This window comes from Thamnophis sirtalis, unplaced genomic scaffold (assembly GCF_051295495.1).
Source record: "Thamnophis sirtalis isolate CommonGarterSnake01/CBP01778 unplaced genomic scaffold, rThaSir2_p1.2 scaffold_9, whole genome shotgun sequence".
Taxonomy (NCBI): Eukaryota; Metazoa; Chordata; class Lepidosauria; order Squamata; family Natricidae; genus Thamnophis; species Thamnophis sirtalis.
In genome coordinates, this window is record NW_028261389.1 from 30,475,261 (window position 1) to 30,500,811 (window position 25,551).

The window sequence follows — 25,551 nt, forward strand, 5'->3', positions numbered from 1 at the left end:
TATCTATCTATCTATCTCACATTGTCTGGCTCTAGTCCAGGGGGAAAGACCTTTAGATCAGAGATGAGAAGCGTGTGAATGTCCAGATATTGTTGACCTGCAACTCCTGTGATCCTCTTCCATTGGACAGTCTACCAAGGTCCCTTAAAGGAATAAGAATTCAGTGTCATATGGTGGAGGAGGAACTATTGTGTCCTAGGAAATCTATCTTTCAGCAGAGATATTTATTTTTCAACTCTGTACTAAGATGGATTTAAATGGTTTTATTTTTTTATTCAGAATCTTGTATACTTTGGGGACAACTTGGTACTGAAAAGGCTGAGCGTAGCACAAAACCATTAAAGGTAAAGCTGGTAATTAAAACCAAACCAAACCAATATACTAATTATGTTTCTGGACATTCATTTAGAAGTCTAGTTTAAACAAGTGGTAAGAAATGCTTTTCAAAAATTATTTTAAGGATAATTTTTGAAATACATCTGAACATTCCATACAAACTTAAAGCTATATATGGCTTTCCTAAACTCCCAGATTTATTCATAAAGTGAAAATCTTTCCCAGTTTTCAAAAAGAAATAGTAAAATAAGGAACTACTTTCAGCAGGAAGTAAACTTCCAGAACTATATGATCCAACAGGAGACAAACTCTTCAACGGATGTGACAGTGATGAAGGAGAAATTTTTATGGGCAAAATAATGTTTATTCCCATGTCTGGAATGCACACAGAAGTGAACAGAAAGAATGCAATCTCCAAGTACACTGACAAGCAAAAAAAAAAAAGAATCAAAATCATACTAAGAATGGCCAACCTGTACAAAGAACAAAGCAAATGTAATCAGACTTAGGGAGCATTGCAAGAGAAACACAATGCAGGGGATGGGTTAAAAGTACATTTTCATACCCCTTCCCAAAGTATTTTCCCCCCCATATAATCAGTAACTACTAAGATTTGTTTTTGTACGTAAGCTTATAATATACTTGCAAAGTTTAGCCTGGCATTCACAAAGGGGTCTCTAGGAGATCAAAAATTGTCACTGCTGGGTAGAATTTCTGTGATTAAAAATGAACCTTTTGCCAAGAATAATGTTTTCGTTTCAGACAATACTTGTTTTGACAACGGATATACCGTTTGAACAATGGCAAAAAGCTATATCTAAATTTTTATGGCAAGGGGGAAAAAACCCCAAGAGTTAAATATAAAGTGTAATAACATATAAAGGAAAGAGGAGGATTGGGTTTACCAGATTTAAAATTGCATTTTGCTGCCTGTGGTTTGGTCTGGGTAAAAGAAAGGATGTTGCTGAGAAATAAGAGACTTTTACAGCGAGAAAGTCACAACCTGAGATTAGGATTGCATGAGTATTTATGGTATGATAAGGAGGACGTTGGATTTTAAAATCATTTTATCAGATGGGTCATATTGAGAATATGGAATACAACAGTGGTGGGTTTCAAAGTTTTTTAGAACCTTTTATGTAGGTGTGGCCTGCTTTGTGGGAGTGGCTTGCCGGCCATGTGACAGGGTGGGAGTGGCTTGCTGGCCATGTGACTGGGTAGGCGTGGCCAGCTTGTGAAATGTGGTGAAACTCACTTAACAATGCTCTTGCTTAGCGACCAAAATGTTGGCTCAGAAACTCTAGCATTTGAAGCACGCAAGTCTTAAAGCTGTAAAGTTACAAGACCCTTGCACCCCTAACCCTTTAGGAAAAGAAAAACCCAGGGGTGTTCACACTTGACAGCTTTAAGGCTTGTGGACTTCAACTCCCAGAATTCCTCCTCTCGCTCTTCATCTTGATGTGTGGACGAGCAGGGGGAGGGAGCGCTGGAACCGGATCTAAACGGCACTGTAGATTTGTGGAACCTCTTCTATAGAAGAGGTTAGAACTGCCAGGAACCCACCCCTGGAATACAAGTAGTTCTTGACCTACAACTATTCATTTAGTGATTGTTCAATGTTATAACGGCACTGAAAAAAAACGTGTTACAACTGGTCCATGCACTTATGTTGATCTGTGTCCCCATGGTCACATGATAAAAATTTGGGCGCTTGGCAACTGGCATGTATTTACAGTGGTTGCAGTGTTCTGAGGTCATGTGATCACTCTTTGCCACTTTTCTGGCTCCCTTTTGTCAATGGGGGAAGCCAGATTCACCTAACAACCATGTGATTCTCTTAACAAGCATAATTATAAAACGTCATAAAATTAGGTGTGCCTCAGTTAACCATCTTGGATATTGACAGAAGTTCTAGTCCCAATTGTGGTCATAGGTTGAGGACTATCTGTAGATATAAACCAGTGGTGGGTTGCACTTACCTTTACTACTGGTTCACTGATCGCGCATGCAAGTGTTCTGTTTGCATGTGCGTCTGACGTGCGCTGAGTGCGTCTGCACAATCGTCCCTGCGACAACCAGTTGATTGTCGGGGCTTGTGCAGCCGCCACACCAAATTTGCCTTTTGCCATAAAAACTGGTATAGCGCAGGCGGGCAGGTGGGCGAAAAGAGCCACCGTACCAGTTCTCTCTCAGGTGCTCTGGGCCACCATCAGTTCGGCTGAACTGGGCCGAACTGGCAGCAATTCACCTCTGATATAAACCCAAGTTGTGCCTGAAAACACCTTTATGAATCTCGCCTCCAGAAGCTTAGGTAGTCCTCGATTTAAAACCATCTGTTTAACAACTGTTCAAAGTTACAATGGCACTAAAAAAAGGAATTTACAACCGATCCTCACACTTATAACTGATGCAGTGACCCCATTCAAATCATGTGCTTGGCAACCAACATGTTCCCACAACAATTGTAGAATCCCGGCATTATGAGTTAATCTTGTACAAACATTCTAGGGGGTTTCCAGCAAGCAAGTCAATGGGGGGAGCTGGATTCGCTTAACAACTGTGGCAAACATATCATCAAATTGTGTGCAATTCACTTAATGACTACTTAATCACTTAGTAATGAACATCCTGGCCCCAATTATGATCATAAATTGAGATCTACCTGTATAGAAGAGAAATAGCAGATAAAGATAAATGGTTGGTGTATCAGGACCTCTTGGAAAATTAATACGACGAATTTAAAATCAAATCACAAGGACAATTAATAGTAGAAGGATATTGTTGTCAACGATTTTCCCATTTACAGTTATCTGAAACATTTAAAATGGAAAAAAAAGTCTTATGGTATGGAGCAAAGTAAGTAAAAAATTTGAAAGAGAGGAAGAATAGGTTAAAGAATGTATGATAAAATGGGTTAAGAATTTTGGCTATAATATACAGATGGATCAAAATGTGTCATTAAAAGGGTTAAAATTTACATTAATGTTATCATTTCAAAGAAAATCTTCATAAATTAAAAAAAAAGATGTGTGATTTATAAATGAAGCCATAGAAATTATATAGAATGTATAAAGGCACCTCAAATTTATGGTTGAGATGTGAACAACATGAAGGGATATTTTATCAGGTTTGGTGGACAAAACTAAAAAAAATCTGGATTAGTCTGAAAAAAGCCATAGAAGATCATTTCAGTGTACGATCAGAGCATTAAGATTATTATATGCACAGAGGTGGAAAGATATGATGTTACCAACTATGGAGGTACTGTATGATTGGTAAAGCTGATAGATTTTTGCTGAAATGGATATATTAACTTCTTAAATTAGAGAGATCATCTATATCTATTTGATGACTAGACTCCTCTCATGGACGTTTTGCATAAGATGAAAAAAATAAACTTATCCAACAAGATACAGTTCAATTGTAAGAAAAGTAAGGTTGTGCATTTAGGCAGAAAAAACCAAATTGATGGATACAGGATAGGCAGTGCAGTATCTGGCTCAGCAGTAATACCTGTGAAAGGGATCTAGGTATCCGATGGACACCTTTTAAGTATGAGCCAGCAGTGTACTGCAGTTGCCAAAAAAAGAAAAAAAACCAATGCAATTCTAAATTGCATCAATAGAGAAATAACATCAAGATTACGGAAAGTGATAATTCTGCCTTGTATAGCACTAGTGAGGCCACATCTGGAATACTGTGTTCAGTTCTGGTCACCATGATGCAAAAAAGATACTGAGACTCTAGAAAGAGCGCAGAGAAAAAATAATAAAGATGATAAGGCTTCTGAGAGGTAAATTGTATGAAAAACAAGAACTAGAAATGTTTAGCTTAATAAAGGGAAAGATTAGGGGAGACTTAATAGCAGTCTTCCAATACTTGAAAGGCTGTCACAAGGAGAAATGTATTGATTTACTCTCCATAGCATCTGAGGACAAAAAGCAATGAGTGGAAGCTCATCAGAGAGATCCAACCTAGAAGTAAGGAGATATTTTCTGATAGTGACAACAATCAATCAATAGAATAGATTTCCTCCTGGCGTCGTGGGTGCTCCATTACTGGAGGTTTTCAAGAAAAGAGATTGGACAACCATTTGCCCAATGTAGTATAGGGTAATTTAAGGACTCCTGCCTTGGGCAGAGGACTTTCAAGGTCCCTTCCACCCTATAATTCTATGATTAGGATGATTAGGCAGGATAGATGATAGAAAGAGGAGTAATATGATCTAACTTTAGAAAGAGAAGTCAAAGCATATTTTTCCTGATGTGAAGAATATTGAAGGTCACTCTTGTATATTTTTTTCATTTCTTTTATACTCTAACTTTTTTCTTGTCTTCTTTTTTGTGTGGTTTTTCTCTGCTTTCTTTTTTTTTCTTGCTTATTGTCTGTTAGTTTGTGTTAGATTTTACCTTTATGTTTAAAAGTTTTAATAAAAATGATACTTGAGTTTACTTGGTAAATTGGAAGCTGAAATTTTAGTATTGGATTTAGGCTTAGATATGGAGTAGATCTAGATTTTGTAACAATAGTTAGATTAGTCATGATTAAAATTTAGATACTTAAAATGTGAATGGTGGATTTTGGAATCAACTGAGCGTACAATGTTGTCAGACAATTTCAGAAGGAACTATATATTCCAGGATTGCACAATGGAAGAACCTCCAGTGCTGATGGTTACAGTGCTAGTATGGTAGGTACATTCTCCCTGAACCTTATATCTTCTGATTCAATACCAGAATGGAAAATAAAAGCTTTGCAATTAGGGTACTTCTTGCCAGCCTTTCAAATTAAGCCTGCTCAATAAATAGCCACTATAAGGATTTCACGCATGCCTCTTTATTGTTGTAGGGTAATGTAACAGAAGGTGGCTCAGTGGCTAAGAAGCTGAGCTTGTCGATCAGAAATGTCAGCAGTTCGGCAGTTAAAATCCCTAGCACCACGTAACGGAGTGATCTCCTGTTACTTATCCCAGCTTCTGCCAACCTAGCAGTTTAAAAGCACATAAAAATGCAAGTAGAAAAATAGGAACCACCTTTGGTGGGAAGGTAACAGCGTTCCGTGCACCTTCGGCATTTAGTCATGCCGGCCACATGACCACTGAGACGTCTTCAGACAGCGCTGGCTCTTTGGTTTTGAAACGGAGATGAGCTCTGCCCCCTAGAGTCGGGAACAACTAGCACATATGTGCGAAGGGAACCTTTACCTTTACTAGTGTAACAGAATCTTGAAAGCCTGACCAAGTTTCTTTCTGTCCCATTCAAGGCATGGGTATTTTGAGTTTCTTTATCATCCTTATTTCAGTCTCTGGACTGTGTAATCTCTTCTAATGTCCCCACTTAATGGTTCTTTCCTACTTTCCCCAAGTTGATGTCTACATTTCTTAGACTTCTACATACAGTTTTGGTGCTTGTTCCGTAATAGAACTTCATCTTTTTGATCCCATTCCAATATCACCACTGATATCGGTTGCAGCTCCAGAATTGCAAACGTTTCTTATTGGAATGTGAAGTCCTGGACTGGTTTGGCATGGCCATATTCCCTTGAGCAGGAACTTTCATCTCACCCAATTTTCATTTTCTTAACCATCTTCTTTTCCATTCAGTGAGTTTTTTAAATCCAGTTTCTTTAATAAAGGGCTAGCTTGGAGCTGTAATGATTTCCCCCCTCACAAATATGTAATGCATAGTTTACTTCCACCCACCAACTCCACTTCCAAACATAGTGAAGCAAAGCTAGCGATGGAGCATATGCGGGATACTTGTTTTTTCGTTTTTCCTTATTTGTCAATTGAGGGAAGCAAAGAGACAATCATGCCCTCCCTAACCATTAAACTCTAGGTAATCCTTACACAATCCCTCTTAATGTTCTGGAAACTTCTTAGTATAGAACTCTTCTATGAATCATTTGACGTTACTTATCATTTTCTAATTTCAATCTAACTACTGACTTCCATTTTGTCTTGTATTTGGTTGCATGTCTTCTACCTCTTCCTTTTTATTGTTTACAGTTTTGATTTTAATTATATTTACTGTGGACATTTTAAACGGGTATACATTTGTAATGGGTTTTTTCTAAATCTTGGAATTCTTGGAAGATGCATTGAGGACAATTGGACATGACAAAACTGGTTCGTAAACTCTAGGGGAGTGATGTTGATAATATATAGAAGAGCTGACAAATTAGCCAAAATACGTTTAGCATGACAGTTAATCTTGGAAATTATTTATTTTGTCTCATATGAGAAGTTTCAAAGGCCATAGACAGTATTAAAGGTCTAGTATTAGGAGTTGCAAGTGCAAACACACTGATGTTAACTAGTTTAGTTTAGTTTAGTTTAGTTTATTGGTCTTGTATGCCGCCCACTCCCGAAGGACTCTGGGCGGCTTACAATAAACAAGGGAAGGGGATAAATAAACAAAACAACACTTTAAAAACAACACTTAAAAACTAGGGCTGGGCAGCACTTTAGATTCAATTGCTAAAAGGTGCTTCAGGGTGGGAATGCAAATCTAAAACTAATCTGAGCTCTTAAAGAAGCTGCCTTGTTCTGGGATTACATACAATCCCAAGAAAAACATGGCTGCTGTAAAATGTTGCAAGAGTTACTCTATGCTGTCTTTTGAAGAGAAAACTGCACCCACATCATTTGCATTTATACACAGACACACTCACACACCCACACCAACTACTTGGACAGGCAGGGATGGCCTGTTTGGTTGCGTTAGCATATTATGTTTTTCAGGGTTTATGGCATAGCATATTATATGCAACCAGCCAATTGTGACAGCTAAACAAACCATTAGTATAATAGGTGAAAGCAGTCACAGAATCGCTTGAGTTGAAAGAGGTTTTAATTTCCTTCATATATAGGTTTAGCAGTCAGGTTTGATATTCAAATATATACCTGTAGCAGTTAAAGAAACATTTCTTCTGTTTTTTCCCTACCCCTGCCTCATTTAGCTCATTCACTGTAGTTTTTAAAATGTGATTAATAATAGGCCTTGAAGGTATCAGCAGTCACTCGCCTCCTCCCCCCCTAATTATAGACTTAATAACAGAGATCTTTTACAGCTGAACCAGAGTGGCAGTTGAACATGGGTCTTTCACTAAAACTGGCAATATTTTTAAAGCTCCTTACCTGGATTTTGTGCTGGTTGATGCCAGTAGGATAAAGCAGAAGGGGAAGGAAGAGAAGAGGATTGAGTTCACTCATGATGTGACACAATGGCCTAGTTCAGCCTCCCCCAATCCAGCATCTGCCAGATATTTTGATTGACAATTCTCAATGTTTCCAGCCAGCAGGGTGATTAGCAGTACATACTAAGAATTATTATAGTCGCATTTTATGATCTCCAGGTTTGACCTGGGAAAGGCTTTTAGAATTTTGTTATTGTGCTTAATGAATTATTGCACCATCAGAAACTCAAAAGGGTTTTATATCATGCAGCCTTAAAGTAGAAAAATGTTATAGAAGGAAAAATGTTAGAAGGAATTCCAGCTGCCCTTTTGTTACAATTCATGAATATTGTAGAATAGCAGAACAAGAAACTCCATTATAGAATTAGCCTCTGTAATCCCAAACTCCACTGTCTCTTTTCTGTCTTCCCACATTAAATTGTAACTCAGCTGTTCTTCATATACAAGAAAGCAAAATGGATGGAATCCCTTTCTGGTTACCATTTAATTTTGTCTACAACAGCAGATTCTCTTGACTGATCATCTGGCATGTAATCTAAGGTGAAGATCTGGACTTCAGTCCAGGCAAAGGAATCTCTGCTAATATAATATCACGAGAACCCTGATAGTTGTATTTGTAGTGAAGAATAAATTAACTGTTTACTTCTGAGCTTCTAAGAATCTTTGCACATTAAGAGTAATTCTCAAGTAGTATTTAACTGCAATTGAAAGAATAACTTGCTCTTTGTAGCAGATTAAAAGAACAGAGGTGGTATTTTCAAAACTAGTGCTTCCGTTACAAGGAAATCTCACAACCCAGTTACTATGTTTGTATGGGTGCATGTGAGAGTGATAAGACCAGAAGATAATTTCATTACATTTTATTAAAGGTGCATTGAGGATATCTGTGTCCTTAAAAACATTGACGTGCGGGCTAATGAAAAACCTTGCATAACACATGAAGTACGTGAAATGCTGAAAGCACAAGGAATGTGCTTAAATGAGATATGCTGGTGCTTAGAACAGGTGCCAGGAAAGCAGCAAAGCAAGCTCATTGTCAAAAAAAAGTTCAAAGCTTTTTTTAGGACCCTAGGAACACCAAATGTGTATGTGGCAAGGCATCCAGGCCATTGCAGACTATAAGGTGGTACCATCATGGTGTAAGGGTGACACAGACTTCTTAAACGAGATCTTCCACAATGTTTTGCAACATTCCAGGGATATAGCACCCTTACAATGAAAACTGTGCCTCATTCTAATGAGCAAGTGCTTAGTTTTGATGTTACTTCTGTCTGGAGAACATTGCGAAAAGGTAACATTCGGAAAGCAGGAGGCACGGATAATATCCCTGGGGGAATTCTTAGGGGGTGTGCAGATGAGCTAACCTATGTTCCTGTAAAGCAGACGTAAAGTGAGATTTGGACATTAAGTCTGAAACCTACTGGGTCAGGCTGGACAGCTTCTTAGAGCCCCTTTACTTCTATATTAAAGCCACATAGGCAAAGTTTCAACTTGCAAAAGAACAGGAAGCCAGTGCCTAACCACAAGCCATGGGCTAGCTTTCTGAACCTGGCTGCCAAATAAACTTTTCCTGTATCCTGAGAAGTCTAAAGCCTGTCATTTTCTGTAACACCTGAACATATTTTCAATTTTTTATTCTTTCAGGCAGTGGTCTCATGTTTTAAGATTACTATTATTTTGCCAGTGCCTTAAAAGTCTTCAGTAGGTCTTAGTGATTATCGTCTGTTTGCACTTATGTCCATCATGATGAAATATCTTGAAAGACTGATAAAAGATTTTATTGTGTCCAGCTTCCCTCAAGTATTTGACTCACTTCAGTTTGCTTACTAGGCAAATTGCACCACAGAGGATGTTATTTCCTTTGTCCTCCATCTGAGCTTGGTGTACTTAGAGGAAAGAAATACTCATGTGTGAATGCTATTTATTGACTTAGTCCGGCATTTAATACGATCATTCCTCAGCATTTAGTAGACAAACTTAACCTTTTAGGTTTTAAAACTCCTTTGTGCAACTGGATTCTTGACTTTCTCTCCAATAGGCCCCAGTAGGTGCGAGTTGGGATGAATGTTTCTAACACAATTTTTTTGAGCACAGGTTCTCCTCAAGGCTGTCTCCTAAGCCCACTGTTGTTCACTCTGTTGACCCATGACTGTTGTGCAAGGTTTGTTATCAGCCATACTGTGGAATACGTGGATGATACAACAGTGATGTCCCTTTTTTGGGATGACAGTGATGGTGCTTACAGGGAGGAGGTAGAGGATTTAGTAGACTGGTGTAATAAGAACAGCTTGGTTCTAAAAGTAGGGAAACCTAAAGAGATCATCACATTTGGCCAATAAAGTATTCTAGTCTATTCTATTTAAAAAAGTTAAATGAACACTGCAGGGACTTGTTGGCTAATATTCATGGGGATGACACTCATATTGTGACTTTAAAACAAACATTAACATCATTATGCTATGGATAGATGCTTATTAGAAAGTAGCCCTTAATGTGTTGGATTCATTTTTAGTCACACATAAAAGTACATCTGAAATCAGTGGAACCAATTGTCTCACTGGTTTCAATGGTTCTGTTGTATACTTGACTACTTTAGATTCAGCTGAGTTTGTTCAATAGGGCTTGTTCTAAAAAAATGATGTACAGAATTGCAGCCTTCATGTTTTTATTCACATGAGTGTTCAATTATTTTTAATTGCCACAACTATTTGTGGAAAGTACTCCTTGGAAACCTATATATCATATAGGGAGATATAGCATCTGAGATATGGGATGCGGTGGCTCAGTGCCAAGACACTGACCTTATCGATCAGAAAGGTCGGCTGTCCGATAGTTCAAATCCCTAGCGCTGCATAACGGAGTGAGCTTCCGTTATTTTTCCCAGCTTCTGTCAACCTAGCAGTTTGAAAGCATGTAAAAATGCAAGTAGAAAAATAGGAACCACCTTTGGTAGGAAGATAACAGAGTTCTGTGCTCCTTCGTCATTTAGTCATGCCGGCCACATGACCACAGAGACGTCTTCGGACAGCGCTGGTTCTTCGGCTTTGAAACAGTGATCAGCACCGCCCCCTAGAGTCAGGAATGACTAGCACATTTGTCTGAGGGGAACCTTTACCTTTACCTTAGCGTCTGGTTTGAGATAAGACTTTTCAATAGCATTTCCATATTCATGGAATGCTTTCCCCAGGGAGACATAAACATTGTGGTCTTTATCAGAGCCATTTTAAAAAAGCCTACTTTTTAAAAAATTACTGATAAAGGAGATAATATTCTTCCTGTATATTCTTCCTCAAAATGCCAAATAGTCTTGGTCAAATTATTGCTCTAAATTTAGTTCATCTGGTGCTTGAAACTGTTGTGGTTCTTATTATTGCATATCTAGCAATCCTAAGGCATAAAACCAGGGGTGAAATGCTATTGGTTTTGACTGATTCGCTAGAACTGGTAGCAAAAAATGCGAAGGTTCGCCCAAACCGGTAGTAAAAAACAAGCTTTAAAAAGTGAAAAAAAATGGTTCCGACTATTGTGCGGCTCAATTGTCAGAACCTTCCCCCCCCCCCCCCCGCTTTTAAAAGCATTTTTCCCTACTTATTCGCCTAAACCGGCAGGAAACAATACTTTAAAAAAGTGGAAAAAAGTTGGTCACACTTACCCAGTCATATGGCCCCCCAAGCCACGCCCACAGTGGCAATTTTTTTTTTAGATTTCACCACTGCATAAAACAGTAACTAAGAGAACTATTAAGGCCATTATTGGCTAAAAATAATACTTTACAGTTGTTTCTATTTGATTGTTCTCTAATTATTTGAGTTCAAGGTACTACAATGCCAGTAAGGAACTCCCAACTTTAAAAAAAAATCTTAGATCCTTTATATTTTGAATATAAATGAAGGGCGATGTAGATCATTTGATAATTCTATAAGAAAGGATAGAGCTGATGGAGGGGGCAATATCAATTTTTACATGGCTATCTTTCCTTTATGCTTAACAAACTAACTATAAATACGGAGCTCTAATAATTTAGCACAAATGAGGCAGATTTCAAACTTCTTGCTCCTTTGTGGAATAAATCATAAGGGTTTTTTTGCAATTTTTTTATTTTTAAACATAAAAAACAACATTAAAAAACTCTCATCCATTACATACAGCATGTCGTTTGTTACAAGTATTTTTGCATCCATATTCTCAATTACATATACAATCACAGATTTTCGGAATAAATCATAGTTTTAATATTAAAAGCAAACTCAGGGGAACATTGGAAAATACTATTTGTTTTTTTTTTACTGTAAAAGATTTTATAGAGAATTAGAACTAGGAAAGTAAAGTACTTATTATTAAAATGGCTAGAAAGCACGATTCTTCTTTTTAGGACTTAATATTGAAAAGTGATGCGGGACAGGCTTTGCCTTACTTCCACAGGTTTCAAGAATAACAAGTAGAAATCAATAGAAACATTTGCTTATATAGGAAAAGACCCAAGCCAAACTATGCAATCAGAGATATCACTGGGTTGGGAAGTAAATCAGCTCATTGCCATTAGTGATCCCAATTCCTTTTGAGCAAATGAGTTTGCCTATTCCCCAATCTTGCCATCTCAAGGTTGCTTTAATAGTAACATAGCTGATCAAAACTGAAAAAGAAATCTTTCTTATGCATTAAGTGGCAATATACTGGACTATGGGATAGGCTAGTGGTGGCAAACCTTTTAGACACCGAGTGCCCAAACTGCGCGCACACACTTGCCCAAACTAAAAGGTCCGTATGCAGATATCAGTGATGGGTTGCAGGCGGTACGCTCCAGTACGGGTGTACCGGAGCCTGCCTGGAGCATGGTACGGTACGGTGCTCTGGAGGACCCACCCGCCCGCCTGACCTCCTTATCGGTCCTTTAAGCCTTTGGTGCTTCTGCACAGCGCATGGGGTGTGCGGCGCCTGCGCGACATTCCACCAAGCAGCTGGAGTGTTGCGGAGGCTTGCGGAGGCATTGCAGGCAGGTACAATGCATGCGCGGTACCGGTTGGAATGGGATCCGGAACCCACCACTGGCGGACATGCACATGCATGGAATGTGCACACACAGACATGCACGGATATGCATGCATGTGTAGCAGAGTCCCGAAGACCAGCTGGCCGGTGAAAGGGGGGGCATCCCAACATTGGCAACACGGCAAGAGGTAAGATCTTTTTCTTTTGTGAGCTTCCGTTTCGTTGTTTGCAGGGAAACAGAAGCTCATGAAAGAAGGGCCACAGTGATCTGATCTGGGGCAACAGTGTGCATGCCAGCAGAGAGGACTCTGCGTGCCATAGGTTTACCATCACGGAGAGATAAAAATTCCAAGTATCATATTGGAAGATGCTCATTAATTTGATGATTAAAAAGCATTGGGACTGCAGTATGTTGAATTTGTAATTTAGAATGTGCAGGGATGAAAGCGAAGCCCCTGTTGGCAGTTAAAGCAGTCACCTATTTACAGGAAAGGTGAGGCTGGTTTAAACACCTTAGAAAGGTGTTATATTTTTGAGTGGTCCAAAGCACATTTTTGAAATGGAATCTGAAGCAGCTTTAGAAATTTCTTAATTAGTCCTGTTCATTCTTAAATATTGAAGTCAACAGAAATTATAATAAGGTAGGAGGAGCTGAACTGGTACGTAAATTTTGAAAAATGTTTGCAATGGTCAGATGTCATGGTCCCATCAGTGTCCAGTTTGGAGGAGGAGGAGGAGGAGTTGGAACTGAGCTCCGATGGGGCCATGACACCTGGCATGGAAGTCTCCCTCAAACATTGGGGGAGGTGGTCAACCAGACGAAGGACTGCCTGCCTTCATGACCCAGGGGAGGATCAGCTGATGACAGTCTGGAGGACTGCCATTTGTCTTGGGCCTGGACTCTGCTGGTGGACTCACTTAGCCGGGTGGACTGGAATTAGATCCCTGGACTGTGCCCTGAAAGCCCATTCCTACTCAGTGGGCTTCATTTGTACTATAGGGGCTGTTGTTTTGTGGGACTGAGGGTGGCTGCCTTCAAGGTAGAGTGGGGGGGTGGAGCCTTAACGGTCATTAGAGGGCCGTTTTTTTAAATTGAGAAGAATAAAGGATTCTCTAGAGGCCTGTCTGGCTTGACCACCTGGGTCAAAACATCAGGCATGAAAGGACACTGTTTATTAATTAGATTTTTATCCTGCCCTTATCACTTTATAAGTAACTCAAAGTGCCGAACATACCAAATACTCCTTGCTCCTTTTATTTTCCCCACAACAACATCCCTGTGAGGTGGAATGGGCTGAGAGAGACTGACCCAAAGTCCCCTAGAAGATTTTCATAAATAATACAGGACTTGAACTGGTTTCTAGACAGCACCTTAATTACTACACCAACTTAGCAAATATTGTACTGCTTGTCACGCAAACTCAGACCAACTGACCTTGCTAGGAAGTTGCTAAAACATGCTTCTCCAATTGCAGACAATAGGAAATGGCTTGAGAAGAGTGGGTTTTTTTGAGTAATTTCCCCTTCCCATAAGCTTTCAGATATATAGTCTTATACTGTATATGGAACCAGTTTTTTAGTTGTCCTAAAAACCTGTTGTGTTGTTATGTAGCAGACTACAGGTAGTCCTTGACTTACAACAGTTCATTTAGTGACCATTCAAAGTTACGACGACATTGAAAAAGTGAACTCTGACCATTTTTCACACTTATGTCCCTTGCAGCATCTCCATCATCAAATGATCAAAATTTGGTTGCTTAGCAACTGACTCATATTTATGACGGTTGCAGTGTCCTAGGGTCATGTGATCAGCTTTTGCGACCTTCTTACAAACAAAGTCTATGGGGAAGCCATATTCCCTTAACAACCATGATACTAATTTAACACGTGCAATGATTTACTTAACGTGGCAAGAAAGGTTGTAAAATGGGATAAAATTCACTTAACAAATGTTTTGCTTAGCAACAGAAATTTTGGGCTCAATTTGGTTGTAAATCCAGGACTTCCTGTACAAATGTGCAGTACTTCTTTAAAAAAGAATATTCTTTCTCTGATCTTAAATGGATGCACTGATGTGTTGAATAAAAACTGTGCTGTCAGAATGATGTCTTTAGCATCTTGGTTAGGCTGTATTAATACATGAACATAATTAATCCGTTCTGGCAAGAAATCAAAAGGTGTATTAAGGATTCAGTGATTTAACAGAAATGATATAATGCCGAAGCTATCTGGTCAATAGGAGATATGGCAAGAGAAGTGGTTATTTGGTCAGAAATGTGTTTTATTTAGAGAAACAGATCTATATTCAGCTACATGTCTACAATCTGGTGTGCATATGGATAAGTGTGCTCTCTTTTTAGTTCTACTCCTGTCTCCTTCAGGTCCTAAATGGGAGTGTTTAAGAGTAGCATTACTTTATTAGATCAAATTCATAATATCTGAGATAACTTTTATAAGATATTATAATATCATAATATCTTTTCTTGATCTATAAATTTCATTTGCTCATTTTCTTTGAAATTGCATCACACTTAATAAGTAATAATCTAATTGAATTGAATAAACATTAGATTGTATCGATGACCTCAAAATTTGTTTGCTGAGTGGTTTAGACCACCATAATAAAAATCAGAGTATCTGTACAATAAAAACATAACTTCCTGGGCAACTTAGCAGACATTTCCTGATCTATTAACTGTAAGGAGAAGTTTCCTTTTCCTGAATTTAATCTGTTCCTAATTGACAGTGCCATAACAATGGATGTCCCTATAGAATTCAGTTCATCTAGTTAGTTAATCAGCGAATCAGCAACCATTGTAAGATATTTTTGAAGCTTGATTGTCCATATTTTTGTAGATTATAACCAGTTCCTTGACTTTGCGAGGACAAGTTTATACTCAATGTGTCCTGTTTTGTTAAGTTGACATGGACTGTAGTGCAAATATTTTATGTAGCTCATACAGATGACTGTGCAGTGCATTCTATATGCTTCATGAGTTACAATAATTTATTATTGAAGCCATCTTTTTTTGAATTACTTCTCAATTTGATAACCTTCCATAGTTATTTTTATTCAACATTGCTTCTAAATCACAGCAATATTTTACATACTGAAAATGTGATAAAACTAACAGATGTTGGATTTATGTTTCTAAAAAAAAGTGGACAAAAAATGAATAACCAAATGTTTATTTAAATCTTAACATAAGGGAGAAGAAAAATCTAATAATACATTATACATTATATAGCCCCTAAAATAAAATAAAATGTGTTGGTTTAATAAAGTGTCTTAATACTCCACATTATCTTAAGTCTAGTTGGTGAATTCCTAAAAGTTTTAAATTTAGTTAAAGATCGATGGTTTTATTTTTGATTATTTAATTATATTTGAATATTTCAACTTAAAATATTTGGTCATTTTTATTACAAATGCTTTACATAGAAAAGTTCTTGACATCAGATTCCAGTCTCAGATACAATTGTCATTATGCCATCAGGAATCAGCTGTGAAACAATGGAAGCCCTCCACCAGTTTTGTTCATGATCCTTGTTTCTAGTTGGAATTCTGGCTTGATGTTCTCTAGTGTTGAACTTTGGATTCTCTTGGATGTCCATGAAATATGAAGCAGCCTTGAGCATGATAGCTCAAAGAAATTAATCTTTTCCAACATTATCCTGCCCTGCCCTGCCCTGCCCTGCCCTGCCCTGCCCTGCCCTGCCCTGCCCTGCCCTGCCCTGCCCTGCCCTGCCCTGCCCTTCCTTGAATCTTGATGGAAATTATTCTCTGAACTGCATAGATTCCCATTATATATGCAGCAATATATTTTAGAACAAACATTCCTACTCCATTCTTTCTTTGAGTTTCATTTCCAGAATGGAAAGTTTTGAATTCATCTGGTTAGGAATGTCCCATTCCTAAACATTTTAATTCACTTAATCCTAGAATACTTGTCCTAATCTATTGCCCCCCCCTCCCCTTGATTTGATTCAATATCCAGGATCGCCCTCTGGGAGAAATTAAAATGCACCACGATCGATAAACCTCCTCTTCCTCATACAAAAATTGTATGCCAATTCCACCTTGAAAGTGAGGTGCAATCCCCAAGGGAGTTTAACCGGCTCAGTAAGGGTACAAAAAGGGGTATGGCAGGGTTGCATCCTGTCCCCCTCCCTCTTTAACTTCTATATTAATCCCCTGATTGATCTCCTACAGAACCCTGATTTCCATCCTCCTAACCTAGCACAACGCAAAGTGCCAATTCTCTTATATGCTGCTGCTGCTGCTGCTATCATTTCACAAACCCCTGGTAGGACTGAAGAGAGCAATTAGGGCAACATAAGGCTATTGCAGGCAAAAGAAGCTGGTCCTTAACTTTGATAAATCAAAATTTTTAGTTTTTGCTAAAAAACCAAGCCAATACTCCTGGAAAATAGAAGGACATAGTTTGGAACAGGTTAGAACATTTAGATACCTTGGAGTGATTTTCCACTCGCAAGGGACATGGAAGGCACACCTGGATCACACATTGCAAGTAGCCAATAGGTCCTCAAATGCAATTAAACATTTCTTTTATACAGGTGGAGGTCAAATTGTACTTGCTGCCTTAAAACTCTTTGAGGCCAAAACATTGGCACAAATTCTATATGGGGCACAAACAGGAATCCTTGCAAAGAAAGACTTACTAGAAACCATACAAACCAAATTCCTGCGAGCCATCTTAGCTGTACCCAATGGAACTCCAAATGCCCAGTTAAGAATTGAGACAGGCATGCCTCAAATTTAGGTAAGAGCCTGGAAGATGATGACCATTCATAGGCTTAAAATGCATTTCTTCCCAGAGGGACTGTCGACACTAGTGTTGACTGACAATTTCCCCTCTCCCTGGAAACAGGCAATTGATCATAAGCTGGGCTCTTATGGGCTCTCACTGTTATTCTTAATGTCCCTAGGCTTTGATCAAACAAAGCAAGTAGTAATTAATAGAAACTCCAAGGACATGGAGTTCCAAGAAGAACTAAGTAGGTTGCCTCTCCACAGTAGGGATGGAATCAAACAGGGTGTGTGGGAATCGGCAATGACCTGATCTTCCCAAAACAAAGAATAGCTTTCTTCAGAGCCAGATTTAACATTCTTCCTTCAGCACTCCTTCAAGGGAGGTATAAGAGAACACCTACTGCAGAACGGGTTTGTATATGTGGTAAAGGAGAAGTATAAATTTGCAATAAAACATAAAAAAAAAAAAAGTGGAAGATAATTCACATGTTCTATTGCATTGCGAGCTATACAGAGCTTGTAGGTCTGCACATATTCTCTCCTTATTAGAGACATTGCCAGGGAGGGCAGACAATTTTTATCTAGGCTTTCTCCTTCAGGACACTAACCCGGTTACCACATATGCAGTGACAAAGTTCTGTGCGGCTGCAATGTCCATAAGAAAAAAATTGGCTACAGAAGTATCGTTGTTATCTGGTATCAATTATCTGGACATATCTCTAACAATCTTTGGACCATTGTACTTACTCCTATACTTAACAGTGCTGCACCCAGGTAAACCAGGGAGTGACCCGAACAATCGGAGAACATGTATGTTATTTTCCACTTTTAACATCAATACTTTTTAATTATATCTTAATGTTAGTACTTTTAACATATTGTAAAAACTAATATGTATTGCTGGTCTTTGACCGTAATAAAGATTTACTTACTTACTTACTTACTTACTTACTTACTTACTTACTGCCCCCACCCCCAGGACTAAGGACCATGTATGTCCACTTTAATGATATACAGATTTCCTTGATTCATACCGCAGATGTTCTATGATCCCATCCTAATGTTTCCAAAAAGCTCTGAGCTTTTCTTTCAATACTACCTAGTGTACATCAGCATTTGGACCTTCTTCATAGTGCCTCAACCAACCAAGTTAGACTTTTAAGGTTTTCCATGCTTGCCTTGTCATAAAGCCATCTTTAGATTTCTGTGATATTTTGTGGAATTATGTTCTTGCAGGATCCAATATGGGTTAATCACCGGGACCAAAGGTGCTCCAGCATGAGTCAGAAAGCTTGGAAGACTTAAACTTCTGGTCCCAGTGACCGACCCAGATTGGATCCTGTAACATTATCCTGGGGCAGGTATATTTGACTTCATTTGTGAACAGTGTTCCTCTCCACAATCCTGCACATCCTACTTGTAATGCCTTTCATGATCTGTGACTGCTTATTTGTAGGGCACGTGCCATTTATATCTCTGAGGAGCTGACAACTAAGGGTGAGGGAAGTGAGTCTGTAGTTGGTTCCCATAGTAACTTACCAGTATTATCTTTATTGGTGAGAGGGGAGACTGAGTCCAACAAAGGAGATGTTGTGGAGGACTCTGGAGATAAACCTGAAGAAAGACCATAAGAATCATGATGTAAGCATCAATTTATCTCTGAGAAGGAAGAAGGAATGAAAATAATCTCAGATAACGTTACTTTGATTTGGCTTAGTATAAGAGTGGGTGTACCCAGATATAGGGAAACAGATTTACAAGATACTCTACAAAAATAGTTCCAGTACTCCTTGTGCAGTCTATTTCCTGAACTGGTCTACCTTAAAGGGCTGACACCAATAGTCACATAAGGCATGTGACATGTATTAGTAATGGGCTGCATTTTTCCAAGCTTCTTAAAAGTTTTTTTTTAAGTGACTGTTCTAATTTTATAGATGCATTAAAACAAACAAGAGATTTGCCTGCTGAAAACTAACAATCTCATAATGCTGTAATTCACAATACAGTCTTGGGGAACTTGAAAGCACCCAAAAAATGGGACTGCAGGCCAAAATCAGTTGTCCCCCGCAATTAGATTTATATCTGTCCTTTAGGAATGTTTACAGATCTTAATTAGCTCTGAATTGTATAAAAGCAAGGAGCGTTCAAGAACAGAAACAATTCAAACTGTCTAATTTTTCAGTGACTGAATGCAATGAACTAGGATGCAAAATGGAGGGTCATGCTGTAATACACAATGTGCCCCTTCATTTAAACACTAACCTGGCAGCCGGAGTGATATTAGCAAAGGGTGGGTTAGAAATACAGTAGTTAATTGCTGGAAGGAGGGGTACCAGAGGTGGGTTCCTACCAGTTCGCACCTATTCGGTAGAACCGGTTCGTCAAATCTACCAAACCGGTTAGAAGAGGTTCCACCAGTGGACCCGGAAAGCAGGCCACACCTACAGAAGAGGTTCCAAATTTTTTTGAAACCCACCACTGGTCCTTGGATATGATTATTCTATACTATCATGCTCATATTTATAAAACTCAGTGCCTCTGTGAAAGGTAAGGATGACTACTGCATTTGTGGTGCAATCAGAACATTGCGTGTGTTGAAGTTGTTTTAACGCAAACCAAAGATGCCTTTTAAAAAACAAGTTTACATCATATTCTTATGGATGCCAGTGCTGTGTGTGAGGTAATTTAAGGTGGTTCTGACAAGTGTCGTCAGCATCTTCGTATCCGGTCACACGGGCGGCAAGCCACTCCCATTCGGTCACATGGGCGGCAAGCCACTCCCACAAAGGAGGCCACACCCACAGAGTAGGTTCAAACAATTTTTGAAAGCCACCACTGAGGGGTACACTACTAAAGTGAAGTTCCCCTTTCCCATCTGTAGTTTGAAATAATGCTTGGTAGCCACCTGAGAAATCAGAGCACAGTCCGTACATAAGTAAACTTAAAGCCACAAGAACAATACAAACAAAGGAGAGGACATCATATAAATAAAGACAGAGGGAATATCTTGATGAGCTTTCGTGATCAGGAGGTTCAGCTATTAACAGTATTAAAAAATAGCACTAGATATGATTCATAATATTTAACAATTTTAGACCCTCAACAAGCTAATCTCTAAAGAGATTTAATCTCTTCATTTAGGGGTAAAATTCAGGGGTGCTGAGGATGCATTAGAATAATAATGAAAAAGCATGGAGGAGAATGAAGGGTAGAAGAAGAAAAAGAAAAAAGGAGGTAGGCTTGCCCTTTTTTAAAACTTAAGATGGCCCTAAGTAAAACAATGGAAAATAAGACTTTTCTTTTTAAAGTTACAGTAAGAAAACTAAAATGAAACAAAATCTAAGAAAAAACACACATGTAAAATATGGACACAGTGTTGAAGAAATATGGATTGAATACAAAAGTGAGTTGCCAATATGAAAGAAGTACCACGACGTGGCTTTGTCCAACAATGCTGAACTGATATTGCATTGTAAAACAAATGTATGAAGGAATGGGTGGCTTGATTGAGAAAATCATGGTTGAGAGCTGAGAAGTTTAAAAACAAAAGGCATGGCCTGAAGCTAAATTTGGATATGGCAGAAATGAGGTTGAGTCACAAAGAAAAAAAAGGTTTGCAGAGGTATAGTAAAAAGAGGAATTAGTAATGTTTTTTTCATGGATGACCTCCAACTTGGGACTTCCTGTTTCACTTTCTGGCATCTATTCATAAATAGGAAGACAGACAATATTTAACTAGACTAAGTAGAAGGGGAAATAAAAAAACATGCTTGACTATCAGATTTTATTCTGCTCCTTGAACTCATCAGATTGTGTTTGACCTTCCATAATTCAGAAAAATGCGATGAAAGATTTCCTTAATTTAGTATTGTAACTGTTCTCAATTCTGGCAACTTTTAAGATGCATGGACTTCAATTCCCAGAATTTTCTAATCAACACGGCTCCCTGAGGAATTCTTGGAGTTGAAGTCCATTCATCTTAAAGTTATCAAGGTTGAGAAACACTAATGCAGAGAAACAGTAATCTCAGTTCTCGCAATGAAGAGCTATCATGCAGAAAATGGAGCAACTTCTTTATTATTCAAAGACAGATAAGGATGAAGAATCTAAAATTTCAGGGAAATAGTTTATGTTAACAGTTGTGATAATGTCACAGCTGTTTTGGGAAATGATAGGTTTTCTGAGATATTTAAGCAGAGGCTGGACAATCATAATTTGTAGATTCTGTAGTTAAGGGATATATGGCTGTTCTATGCATTTATGCTGAAAGCTTCATTTTTTTAACAATTCTTTTAACAATTGGCCCCATCTTTTTAATGAAACACTAGAGATGTGTTATGTCCCTTCTTGCTTTAAATGCTCTACTATCATCCTGAGTCCTAAGAAATCCATCAGAAATCTGAATGACTTACAAGCCAGTTGCTCTGACATCTGTAGTTATGAAGACTTTTGAGAGGTTAGTGCTGGCCCACCTGAAAGTCATCATGGATCTGCTGTTGGACCCCTTGCAGTTTGCCTACTGAGCAAATAAATAGGCAGATGATGCTGTCAATATGACATTGCATTACATCTTACAACATCTTGAAATCCTGGGGAACTATGCAGAAGTGGTATTCAGCCGGTTTGGGTGAACTGGTAGTGGCAGCTGAGGGAGGCTCTGCTCACCTGCCCTGACATAATTCACAACCTTCTGTGCATGCAAACTGGTAGGTCCTTTTTGTGGACTTCAGCTCAGTGTTCAATACTATCATTCCAGAAATTCATCACTCTAAACTTATCCAGCTCACTGTGCCTATTCATACTTGTATAGGTGAATAATCAGCTTTTGACAGATAGGAAGCAACAGGTGAGGCTAGGGAAAATTACATCCAGTAACCAGCAATTAGCACAGGTGCTCCTCGAGGGTGTCTGCCCTCTCTGTTGCTCTTCTCTCTTTATACCAATGAATGTACCTCAAGGGAACCCATGGTTAAAGTTCTAGAATTTGGAGATAATACAATGATAGTTGGGCTTATTTGAGAGACAGTGATGAATCTGCTTATAGATGGGAGGTTGAACAACCGGCCCTGTGGTGTAGCTGTAACAATCTGCAACTGGAGATGCTTAAAACTGTAGAGATGAGAGAAGATTTTAGGAGGAGTTCTTCTATTTTACTTCTTCTTACTATATTCGGCAACACAGTATCAGCAGCAGAGTCCTTCAAGTTTTGGGGTTCTATAATCACCCAGGTCTTCGAATGGATGCTTAATATTTGTTTGCTTATAAAATTTATTGGCTGCCCATCTTACCATAGAGTAATTAAAAAGATAGATAGATAGATGATAGATAGATAGATAGATAGATAGATAGATAGATGATAGATAGATAGATAGATAGATAGATAGATAGATAGATAGATAGATAGATAGATAGATAGATAGATAAAACATAAATTATAAAACACTCTAATGCAGTGTTTCTCAACCTTGGCGACTTTAAGTCCTGTGGACTTCAACTCCCAGAATCCCCCAGCCAGCTGGCTGGGGGATTCTGGGAGTTGAAGTCCATAGGACTTAAAGTCGCCAAGGTTGAGAAACACTGCTCTAATGCAATTAAGATAGGGGCAGGGTTGGGGAAGGTGGGAGCTGTTAATTCATCAACCACCTCCATTGTGATGCTCCCCCACTGGGGCCCCAAGCTAACTGGCAGGGCCAGGTCTTTAGGCTCTAATGAAAAATCAGGACAGTTGTTTCCAGGGGGCAGGTGCAACAGCAGAGGACACCTTCCTCCTGGACCCTACCAACTGGAATAATTGGCTGATGAAACCATGCCTTCTCTAGTGGCATGGGTGGTACAGGCCAATAGAAGTGGGGTGATTACCGTAATATTAGAACCATCAATTAACAGGCACAACAAATAATGTTCTCCCTGAGTCAACTTAGGAAGTTCAGACTCCCCCAGGAAGACTCCTGGAGTCCCCTGTTATTTGTACTTCTATAACTGTCTAGTTTGGTACAGCAACCAAATAGGACAGGTGCCGACTCCAATAGATAGTCAAGGCTGCAGAAAGGATAATTGCAACCAGCTGGCTTTCCGCAGAAATCCTGTATATTGTGTGGGTCAGAAGGAGGGCTGGGAATATATCTGCAGATCTCTCACATCACCCATAAACTGTTTCAACTCCTTCCCTTGGGATGGCGCTATAGGGCATTGCATGCCAAAACAACTAAACATAAGGGTAGGTTTTTTCCCCTTGTGCCATCACTGCTAAATTCTCACAGTTCAGTCTAATGTGTATTTATATTAACTGATACAGGGTGGTGGTGTATTATTTATCCTTTCTATTGTAGAGCCCTGGTGGCGCAGTGGTCAGAATGCAGTACTGCAGGCTACTTCTGCGGATCACCGGCTGCCAGCATTTTGGCAGATCGAACCTCACCAGGCTCAGGGTTGACTCAGCCTTCCATCTTTTCGAGGTCGGTAAAATGAGGACCCAGATTGTTGGGGGCAAAATACTGACTCTGTAAACTGCTTAGAGAGAGCTGTAAAGCACTGTGAAGCAGTATATAAGTGCTATTGCTTCTGTTATCGTATTTACTTCCCCCCTTTATTGGTAATTTTTTTTACTGTTTTTCTCTCTGTTGCTCTGCAGGTATACTGAGTATTTCTGTACTGGATACAAATTCCTTGTAGGTTCAATCACACCTGGTCAAATAAAGTATCCAACCCAACCCAACCCAACCCAACCCAATTGTTTTAATTGCTTTTCTTTTTAACAATGAAAAGCTTTAATTGTTTCTAGTATATTTTTTTACTTTTTATTATATTGCAAGGTGCCCAGAGTCATTGTATCAGTGAGATGGGAGGCACATAATTTTAATAAATAAAAAATAAAACTAAAGCTGGATTCTAAACAGCAATGAGGAGAACCAACTAAATTTAATTTATTTTAAGTTCAAATCGAATTAAACATACTTTAATTTGGTAGATGCCTGGAAAATTAAATATGTAGCAACTTTGGAGGAAAGATGGACTATTTATCCTGCTTTAGTTGGATTATATCTTGCAGATCCTTTAAGGAGCAAGTAGTTAGATGATGATCTCCAATGTATATTCCAAGCATTTAATTATATGATACAAAAGATCACTTCTTATCTTTTTTCAGTACCATTGTAACTTCAGTCACTAAACAAATTGTATTTTTATATTGTTGTATAACTGTTCCTGTATCTTTATTGCATTTGCGGGGAGTAGTGAAGTTTTAGAAGATGCAGTAGAGGGTAATATGAAATTCAAGGTATCTTTTTTTGTCAGTCAGCCCATTAGCAATAATTAATTTCAGCAATGATTAATTCTAAAATGTTGCACTTCCATTTTTAGAGCACAGTAATGGGCTGGCTCAATCATCTCTTGAGTCAAAATTATACATCAGAAAATAGAAAAGGTTGTCTCCACCCCTTTCTTGATATTTTTTTAACCATTTTTGACAGCATGAATTTTATTCACAATGTATTACTTTGCTTTCTATTTTTCTGCTGGATAATAGCCAGATGTGAGAATCTGGAAAAGTACATATAGTAGTGGTGATGTCAGTTCTTTAATTGCTATAAAAATGCATTAAAAGAAGAAGAAATAAAATGACAGCTTAAACTTTCTGCAGAAGAAATACAGTATATTTTTCCCAAGTGGCGAAATACTAGCCCTACTGCATGATAGTATCCAAAGAATTGACAAATTTAAATTGTCTTAGATGCATGAACCACTGGAAGATGATTTCCTCCATGGAACATTAATTTCCTCTATTTCTGCCTCTGTAAGTGTATTTAGTACTTTTAGAAGGGCAATATATTTCTCAATGCATCTCACATGGAAGATACAACTGAAAGATACAAAAAGAATTCACAAGCATCCTTAAAAGCATGAACCCATCCTTCACTTAGTGAACAAAGGATGCTGGGAAGTAATTGTAACAGAAGTGTCCTGCATTTTCATGAGTGAATACCGCCCATGATTCTGATGAAATACCTAAATCCTTCTCTGCCCTTCTGTAGGTGTGTGTATATGTATGTAGCTAGGTATGTATGTAGCCTCTTGTTTTTGGGGAAACACAATATTTGTGTGTGTGTGTGTGTGTGTGTGTTTGTGTGTGTATGTGTGTGTGTAAGTGCCTATGTATGTATTAGATTATCCTGCACTATTAAGCAGACACGCATATTGCACAATATTCCTCGTATGATATTTTCTATATTATTTCATTGGGAAATTCATAAAGATAA

General features: G+C 38.6%; 1 protein-coding gene across 4 annotated transcripts in view; it reads left to right on the forward strand.

Annotated features, from left to right (window-relative positions):
• The window catches only part of MGAT3 (beta-1,4-mannosyl-glycoprotein 4-beta-N-acetylglucosaminyltransferase), a 55,587-nt gene that overhangs the window by 18,242 nt on the left and 11,794 nt on the right, over positions 1 to 25,551 (forward strand). Inside the window, exon 1 of one of the 4 annotated variants that reach the window (XM_087723202.1) lies at positions 23,426 to 23,751. The exons of the other annotated variants lie outside the window; for them this stretch is intronic. The gene's annotated coding sequence lies outside the window, so the exon portion shown is untranslated. Of the gene's footprint in view, positions 1 to 23,425; positions 23,752 to 25,551 lie in introns of those variants that run through there. 4 annotated transcript variants of the gene reach the window in all.